Source organism: Elaeis guineensis, chromosome 2 (assembly GCF_000442705.2).
Source record: "Elaeis guineensis isolate ETL-2024a chromosome 2, EG11, whole genome shotgun sequence".
NCBI lineage: Eukaryota > Viridiplantae > Streptophyta > Magnoliopsida > Arecales > Arecaceae > Elaeis > Elaeis guineensis.
In genome coordinates, this window is record NC_025994.2 from 100552667 (window position 1) to 100562840 (window position 10174).

Genomic DNA, 10174 nt, shown 5'->3' on the forward strand with positions numbered 1-10174 from the left:
AATGGGCCGGGGTGTTACATATCTATTAGGGATGGAGCATTGTAAAATAAATTAGACTGGGATCAAATAGGTTAGGTCAGGACATGGCTGTTGATCTGTAAGTACTAGTTGTGATGTCTTGGTCTGTAGTGGGGTTAGATTGGATATGGGCCAAGATGCCTTATGCTATTGTCATCACTTGGAAAGCCCAACTTGATTAGATATGGGATAGATTGTTCTCTCTATCAACTAGCAGGAATCAGACATTGAATTGCCATGACAGTATTATATAGGGACCCATGACATTGTCATCTATACTAATAGGAACCTCAAATCATGTTCTTTCCACAGGCTTTTAGAAAAAAAAAACGCACTTGCAGTTTCTAAGGAAATTCTGAAGCCACTAAAACTTAAGTTTATTTCCAATTGCCTTTGCTTTTCCCTTCTTTTTATTACCTGATTGACACAAATTAGTTTAGGTATATTTTCTTAGCCTCTTTTTAGATTTTGGTATATCATATATTTCAAAAAATAAGGATTCTTTTTCACATATATAGTTTAAATCATAAATCCCGATGATTTGAAGAACTCAATATTAAATATTCATACAAAAAATAGTGCTCATAAGCATCACCATAACATTCTTAATGCATTCTAGAAATTCTGAAGCAAATGCCTTGAAAATAAATAGATAAGGACGTCTCTTCAACAAGAGGTAGATTCGGTGGGTGCCAGCTTACTTATGTATCTAACATCTTTTATCACTCATGCTTGGCAAGTGATAAGAGTCGGAAAATTTATATCTAACATATCTTCATAACAAGAGATATCCATGAACTTTATGCCACTAAATTGATAATACAACCACTATAGAATATTACACCCCCATATAAACATCCATCTTAAGGATCGTAACTGCTATAAGCTCTACTTTAACCCGTTACATATTATTGGCATGCTCAGCAGAGATTCATGTGCCCTTTGTAGCTTGACACTTACTGATATAAATCCAGAGATTGATCAAGTGCATCTTCATACTCAGTGGATGACAAATGATAACGAATTCGGCTCTGATCTTCCGTGAGAAGCTGAAGAGCCCAAGGAAGTGGCGGCACGCTCACCTCCAGGACTCCCTCTAGGATCTGCACCACCTGTCCCATTGTTAGCCAGTGACCCTCAGAGTCTTGAATGCACCAGCAAGCAACTCTACAGACTCTGGTTAGCTCCTCAGTGTCAGCAGCACCATTCAATCTATAGTCCAATAAGCTAAATATACCGCCTTCAATAATCTTTGTTTCAGCCCACGAAGGATAAAAGATTTTGCTACCATCCACGAAGTGCGTTGTGTTTCGCTTGCCTGATATCAACTCAAAGCATCATCCCAAAGCTGTAGACATCCACTTTGGAGGTGATTGGTAGGTCTGAGATCCACTCAGGTGCGAGATAGCCAATGGTTCCCCTTATGGTTGTCAGTACCCTGCTGAAGCCACAACCAATGAGCTTTTCCCATGCCGAAGTCTGCAACTTTGGCGCAGAAGTCCATGTCTAGAAGTATGTTGTCTGGCTTTATATCGCAGTGTATGATGCAATCCCCGCACTTCTCATGGAGGTAAGCTAATCATCTCGCAATACCAAGAATAATTTGATACCTCATCTTCCAGCCGAGAACTGTGGAATTGTTTTGAAAGAGACGAGAGTCCAAGAAACCTCCTGACATGTACTCATAAACTAGAAGCCTTCTGCTGCCCTCGGAGCAGAAACCGCGAAGGCGAACCAGATTGACATGTTGAATAGCAGCCAATATGCTCACTTCGGTTCGGAATTGTTTCTCACCTTGTCCCAAGCCTTCAAGCTTCTTCACAGCTACATCGATTAAGTCAACTAATGTCCCTTTAAAAACAGAGCCAAACCCACCACTGCCCAACATCTCAGAGAAGTTCTTGGTCGCACGCTGCAAATCGCCATAAGTAAATAGAATCAAAGAACCCTCAACTTGTTTTGCCATCCGAATTCGTTTACTCCTTTGAAATGCCCAAAATAGTCCAAGAATAACACACAAGATGCCAAGAATTCCACCGATGACACCAAGAGTTGATCAATTACCAACTTATGCGAGCTACCTGAATCTGGAAAATCAGAAGCAGCGAGCCGGAGATAAAGAGTACCAGCTCCACTATCACCGTCATAGAGTTGAAAAAGGTTTCGAAGGTCCCCAGTCCAAATTGAGCATCCACTCACATAAGCATATGCGTTGCCAGAGCTATTGTTCAAGCAAGCCTATATGCTCATATACATGGCATACTTCCACTGCTTGTCATCCATGAAGGTGAGGTTGAAGATGTTAGGATTTGATACCTTGAGATTTGGTCTACATTGAGCCCACAGCGAGGTCCGCGATGACGAACGAAGTCCAACAAGCCTAAGATCACCTCAAACGGAGTCCGAATGATCAAGATATGCTTGATTGAAGTTGGTAAAAAATTTGGAGCAGCAGAGGACCGGTGGTGGGCCGGCAGAGCAGCGGTGGTGCGGCCGCACGCGGCAGTGTGCGGCCCTGCTGCGGGAGTATGGCCCAGCATGCGGAGCTCGTCCGAGGCCCGGGCGCAAGTGCGCGGGCAAGGTACGGGCACCGCCCAGGCCCACGCACACGCATGCGCGAGGCAGGTGCGCGATATCCCGATTCATGGTAGATGGTGTCACGCCCCGAACCCAACACCCGAATCGGATACGTGATGGCCGCACACTCCTTAGAGCAAATCCTAAAGAATATGCAAGGCCAAATTAAATCATTACAATCTTAACAACCATAATATTTAATTTCAATAATAATTCATAAAACCTTGCATAATTACAATTTAAATTTTTTCAATTCTCTGATCAGATACTATGACATTTTTATCTATCCTTCTGCTCACCCATAAATCCAGGCCATAGCCAACCATAAGCATCCTGTAACTCTGAGAAGAAAAGAAAGATGAAGGGGTGTGAGCTTTACAGTCCAGTAAGAATTCCCATATCACACCAATATAATAATATAATCTGAAAATAATGATAGGCAATAACACATAAAAGTCGATGTTCACTGTCCAAAATACTGCAAACATTTATGGATTATCTGTTTTATCAAAATAGATGCATCATCATATGTTAAATAAGTGAAACAATTTTATTCAATGATTGTTTCATGTCTTATCTTTTTATTTTCTTCTATTATCACATCATCTTTAATCCTTTCTTTTTGGCTTTAGCTTTAGCTTTGGCTTTGGCTTTGGCTTTGGACTACCAGGATCATGCGACGATCTTTTATTCGGATCGATTTCTGTGATCTTCCTCGGATCGAAATATTCATGATCTTTCTCGGATCAAAGTGGCCATGATCTTTCTCGGATCAGATTCTTCATGATCTTTCTCGGATCATATTCTTCATGATCTTTCTCGGATCATATTCTTCCACACATAAGCCTGTGGGGGCTGTCCCAGGCATAAGCTCCTGGCAAGCTATTCCACATGACAAGGCCAGTCTAAACCATAATTCTCTTTCTTTTCATATTCATGAAATTATGATATTTAACTTCATTAATCAATTCATCTTTTGCAGTGAAATAAATATGTCATACACATAATCATGCCATCAATCGCTAATACATATGTATTGATATAGCATACTCATGCTCAAAATCACATAAATAAATAACAATATCCCAGATATAACAAATTCATCGATCTCAAATCCAACGTTGCAAAATCAAGGAGATAAAACCAACGGTAAAATAACATATATAATGATGATCACGTACAGAGATTCTTACCTTTACCGGTGACTGATCCAAGCACAGAAATCAATGTTCTTCTTTGATTTATAAATTTCTTTAACAAAATATTCCACTCGATATCATTTGCAGACAATCATCTCTTCATAACCCTGATCAAATATAAAGATCATATATGGAGAAAATTATCGATAATCGATCCTAATAACACAGATCGAGGACCTCTCTTAGGATTAATCAAAATTAGGATTTATCTAATTATCTAGATCCTCCACTGATCCATAAGACTTCTAGAGAGAGAAAATCCATGAAGAGAGAGAAAGTAGAGAGAGAAAGTGGAGAGAGAATCTTCGTATTCTTTCGATGAGGCAATCATGATCGAGATCATCAAAGGTCCTATCAGGGTGACTCAATATGAATCAAGTGTTACAAATTTCAAATAGAATCGGACTGGGATCAGATCTACCGCATGAATTTTGGAGCAATCTCAAATCATCATATTTTTATTTCAAATTTATCCTAGGGTCTGTGATGTAATCAGAGAGAGAGTAGAAAGATTCTAGAGAGATAAAATCCATAAAAAGAGAGAAAGATCTAGAGAGAGAAAATAGAGAGAGAAATTGGAGAGAGAAGGTAGAGAAAGAGGGGAGAGAAAATTTTTCTCTCTTCTTCTTCTTTTTTATTTTATTTTATTATTTTTTTTTCTCTTTTTCCTTTTTTTTTCTTTTCTTTTTTTCCTTTTTCTTTTCTTTTTCTTTTTCCTTTTTCTTTTCTTTTCTTTTCTTCTTCTTCTTCCTTCTTCTTTTCTTTTCTTCCCGTGGCTTATTTTTGACCGAAACAGGGGATCTTTGATCCCCTCCTTGGTTGGCCGGCCGGCGGTGCAGTCGGTGCGGGGATGGTCGGCGGCCAAAGGAGAGATGATCCGGCGGCAAGAGGCGGCCAAACCGGTGGTCGGCGGTGACCACCGGCGACGAAAAATGGCAAAAATAAGAATTTTTTTCGCAACAAAATCCGGCGACTCCGGTCGCCGGCAAGCGTGCACATCGGCACGGAAAGGAAGGGGAAGGAGAGAGGAAGGGGAGGAGGCTTACCTCCGTCGCCGGCGAAGCTTTTCCGGTGAGAAATTGGATGCCACAGTGATGGGTCTCCGTGAGGAATTTCCGACGATTGCCGCCGTTTTGCCCCGAGATTTTTTATGGAAAGGAGAGAGGAGGGATCTCCTCCTTAAATAGGACCGGAGGGAGCTTGTCTCCGACTCCGATTGGGAGCCAGTGAACGGAGGAAGAAGACTCCCTTCGGGAGTCTTCTCCCCTGTTTCTTTCTTTTTTTTTTTTTTTTGGTTTGGGCTGTGGCTGATTTTGGGCCGGGGTGTTACATTCTTTTCCCCTTCAAATAATTTCGTCCTCGAAATTAAGTTATGTTGTTGAGATATATTTCAAAGTATACACTCTTCATATCATTCTCAAGCTTACAATAATATCTTATATATTATTTATTTCTCATGATCTTGTTATAACAAAAATTATTTGAAATCTCAAACTCATCCCTTCTTATTGATTTCTCAACTTTTTCGAAGAACCGTAACATTTTAGACTTGTATTAATATACCACCGTTATTTGTCTAATATATTTCACTCAAAATTCATAATTATCTCAGACTACCCTTGATAGAAAATAAATAAAGATCAAACATCGGGCATTCTTCACAATCATCGATTTCTTTCTTCTCTTTTATATCTATCATGTTCCTCATGATCATAATCTAAGTTTAAATATCACTAAAGTCATAATTTCAAATAATTATAATCTTAAGCTTAAATACCACTTAAATCATATTTTCTAGTGATCATAACCTAAACTCTAATATCATTCTATCATACCTTTAATGATCATAATCTTAAACTCGGATATTATCAATCATACTCTATTGATTATAATTCCAAAGTTTTGATATCACTTATATGACAATCCCTAGTGACCTTAAACTTGGGCTCTAGTACTGTTCTGTCATATCCTAATCACTTGTATCATTATCTTCAAATAAACATAACCTAACCTCTAAGCTCAGATACCACTCCGTCACATCCTACTGATCTAACATAAAGTTTTAATATCTCTTCATAATCTCTAGTGATCTTAAACCTAAGCTTTGATATTATTCTATCACATCCTAATCATTTATATCGTAATCTCCAATGATCATAACCTAAGCTCTGATATTACTCTGTAATATTCTAATCACTTATATCATAATCCCTAATGATCATATCCTAAGCTCTGATACCATTCTGTCACGCCCCGAACCCAACACCCGGATCGGATACGTGATGGCCGCACACTCCTTAGAGCAAATCCTAAAGAATATGCAAGGCCAAATTAAATCATTACAATCTTAACAACCATAATATTTAATTTCAATAATAATTCATAAAACCTTGCATAATTACAATTTAATTTTTTTCAATTCTCTGATCAGATACTATGACACTTTTATCTATCCTTCTGCTCACCCATAAATCCAGGCCATAGCCAACCATAAGCATCCTGTAACTCTGAGAAGAAAAGAAAGATGAAGGGGTGTGAGCTTTACAGCCCAGTAAGAATTCCCATATCACACCAATATAATAATATAATCTGAAAATAATGATAGGCAATAACACATAAAAGTCGATGTTCATTGTCCAAAATACTGCAAACATTTATAGATTATCTGTTTTATCAAAATAGATGCATCATCATATGTTAAATAAGTGAAACAATTTTATTCAATGATTGTTTCATGTCTTATCTTTCTATTTTCTTCTATTATCACATCATCTTTAATCCTTTCTTTTTTGCTTTAGCTTTGGCTTTGGCTTTGGCTTTGGACTACCAGGATCATGCGACGATCTTTTATTCGGATCGATTTCTGTGATCTTCCTCGGATCGAAATATTCATGATCTTTCTCGGATCAAAGTGGCCATGATCTTTCTCGGATCAGATTCTTCATGATCTTTCTCGGATCATATTCTTCATGATCTTTCTCGGATCATATTCTTCCACACATAAGCCTGTGGAGACTGTCCCAGGCATAAGCTCCTGGCAAGCTATTCCACATGACAAGGCCAGTCCAAACCATAATTCTCTTTCTTTTCATATTCATGAAATTATGATATTTAACTTCATTAATCAATTCATCTTTTGCAGTGAAATAAATATGTCATACACATAATCATGCCATCAATCGCTGATACATATGTATTGATATAGCATACTCATGCTCAAAATCACATAAATAAATAACAATGTCCCAGATATAACAAATTCATCGATCTCAAATCCAACGTTGCAAAATCAAGGAGATAAAACCAACGATAAAATAACATATATAATGATGATCACGTACAGAGATTCTTATCTTTACCGGTGACTGATCCAAGCACAGAAATCAATGTTCTTCTTTGATTTATGAATTTTTTTAACAAAATATTCCACTCGATATCATTTGCAGACAATCATCTCTTCATAACCCTGATCAAATATAAAGATCATATATGGAAAAAATTACCGATAATCGATCCTAATAACACAGATCGAGGACCTCTCTTAGGATTAATCAAAATTAGGATTTATCTAATTATCTAGATCCTCCACTGATCCATAAGACTTCTAGAGAGAGAAAATCCATGAAGAGAGAGAAAATTCTAGAGAGAGAAAGTAGAGAGAGAAAGTGGAGAGAGAATCTTCGTATTCTTTCGATGAGGCAATCATGATCGAGATCATCAAAGGTCCTATCAGGGTGACTCAATATGAATCAAGTGTTACAAATTTCAAATAGAATCGGACTGGGATCAGATCTACCGCACGAATTTCGGAGCAATCTCAAATCATCATATTTTTATTTCAAATTATCCTAGGGTCTGTGATGTAATCAGAGAGAGAGTAGAAAGATTCTAGAGAGATAAAATCCATAAAAAGAGAGAAAGATCTAGAGAGAGAAAATAGAGAGAGAATCTAGAGAGAGAAACTGGAGAGAGAAGGTAGAGAAAGAGGGGAGAGAAAATTTTTCTCTCTTCTTCTTCTTTTTTATTTTATTTTATTATTTTTTTTCTCTTTTTCTTTTTTTTTCTTTTCTTTTTTTTCCTTTTTCTTTTCTTTTTCTTTTTCCTTTTTCTTTTCTTTTCTTTTCTTCTTCTTCTTCCTTCTTCTTTTCTTTTCTTCCCGTGGCTTATTTTTGACCGAAACAGGGGATCTTTGATCCCCTCCTTGGTTGGCCGGCCAGCGGTGCAGTCGGTGCGGGGATGGTCGGCGGCCAAAGGAGAGATGATCCGACGGCAAGAGGCGGCCAAACCGGTGGTCGGCAGTGACCACCGGCGACGGAAAACGGCAAAAATAAGAATTTTTTTTGCAACAAAATCCGGCGACTCCGGTCGCCGGCAAGCATGCACATCGGCACGGGAAGGAAGGGGAAGGAGAGAGGAAGGGGAGGAGGCTTACCTCCGTCGTCGGCGAAGCTTTTCCGGCGAGAAATTGGACGCCACAGTGATGGGTCTCCGTGAGGAATTTCCGACGATTGCCGCCGTTTTGCCCCGAGATTTTTGATGGAAAGGAGAGAGGAGGGATCTCCTCCTTAAATAGGGCCGGAGGGAGCTTGTCTCCGACTCTGATTGGGAGCCAGTGAACAGAGGAAGAAGACTCCCTTCTGGAGTCTTCTCCCCTGTTTCTTTCTTTTTTTTTTTTTTTTTTTGGTTTGGGCTGTGGCTGATTTTGGGCCGGGGTGTTACAGATGGGGCGGTCCATGGCTGGGCGCGTAGACTGTATGGGCATTTTCCATGAGTTTCTCATGGTCCATCGTAGATCGGGCGCTATTTATCTACAAAGTTTTTTGTGGACCATGTCGCGATCTGACAATCTCTGGCACTGCCGATCAAGATCCAAGGGTTCAGGGAGGTTTTTGGGTGTTATGAGGAGTCCTTATTCCTTTCTTTCATAGATTTAAGCCTTTAAAAAGCCCAGTTCCTTGAATAGAGGATGGTATGGTGGCGTGCGGCTTTGTTCGGGAGAAAACCCAGTGAACAAAAGCACCACACCAACTAGAGCAGGAGCAGAGGCTCCATGGAGATTGTTGGACAGCGGACAGCAGTCGCTTCAGGAGTTCAAGGAGATCTTTCTAAAGAGAGAGCTTTTGTGAGGGAGAGGTTTCTGTGAGGAAGAGATTGGGTGTGCAAGAGTTGAGGGTGTGATCTCTTTTTGTAATTTTTTTCTTTTCTCATAGTGAAATTTGCATGTCTCATTGAAGCGAGTCTTTTTTTGGCTGATCCACATATTTGATTATTTTTTATTTTATTTTTTTTTTCTTTCTATTATGACGTACGGTATCAAAAAAATTCTAGGAGGTGATGCCCTGGCTAGACATCCCCCATAAGAAGAGAGTGCGTTCTGACCTGGCAGTAGGGCCTGCAGTGAAGTACTGGGCATTCCAAAGCCCACTGCTCCAATATATTTCTGAACCATTCCACAGCAAAACAAACTGATTGGATCCATCGGGGTCCATACTTTCTGCGAAAAGCCCGGGTTCTCCGGATTCTCCCATGAAGTGATGCTCTGATACTCCCCTGTGACCTTGTTAACTCCAAGCCATCCTCCTGGCATCCATTTGTCAGTTGGGCGACCATAACTCTGCCAAATTGTAGCGTTTGACCCATTTCTTATAACCAGATTTCCAGTGTCGAGAAGAACTGCAACTGTCTAATCCGATGTTGAATTGGATGACCAAACTGGGATTTTGGAACTGTTGAGGAGGACTAGGTTGCCATCTTCTGAGATTCTGAACTCGGCAGAGGAGGTGTTGGAGATGGGTGTTGCTCTGTTCGCCACCCAGATTACAGTTTGGACTGGAATTTTTTTGTACGAGATGCCTACGTAGTAGTTACGAGAGTTACGTGGTGTGAAGAACCCGAGCACAAAGTTGCGTTTTTTGGACACTATGGTCTGGTTTCCAGAGAGGGACTGGCCTGAAGAGATGTTATCAGTTGCTGCACAGTGTTGGATGCTGAGAGAAGAGAGGAGAAAGAAGAGAAGAAGGGAGATAGAAAGAGAGGAACATGGCCTCATCTTAGTATCCATGGGGGCAGAAGCATGCAGCGAAAGCCAGCCTGCCTACGTAAATGTATATGTATAAGAGGAAGTGGCTGCGGCTTTTTATTAGGTTATTTTATTGTCAGTCAAATTTCTATTTATTAAACGGGTGGATTGAATTTCTTTTCCTGGCACGTTGATTCTTTCTCTACTTTGAAATGTTCTACCTAAGTATTGGGGAGATGAGATGCCAGTCGGTGCATGTCCTTTTTTTTTTTTGCCCCTTCCCGCTCTTTTCAATGTTTACTAGTTATACCATTACAGTTTCATGAGAAAATTAACTGGTAATTATAGAAGTTAGTTAGAG

The 10174-nt window shown here is 39.7% G+C and overlaps 1 pseudogene; it reads right to left on the reverse strand.

Moving 5' to 3' along the window:
• Positions 1 to 901: 901 nt before the first annotated feature.
• LOC105050090 (G-type lectin S-receptor-like serine/threonine-protein kinase At2g19130) lies at positions 902 to 9855 on the reverse strand (annotated as a pseudogene).
• Between the last annotated feature and the right edge of the window lie 319 nt (positions 9856 to 10174).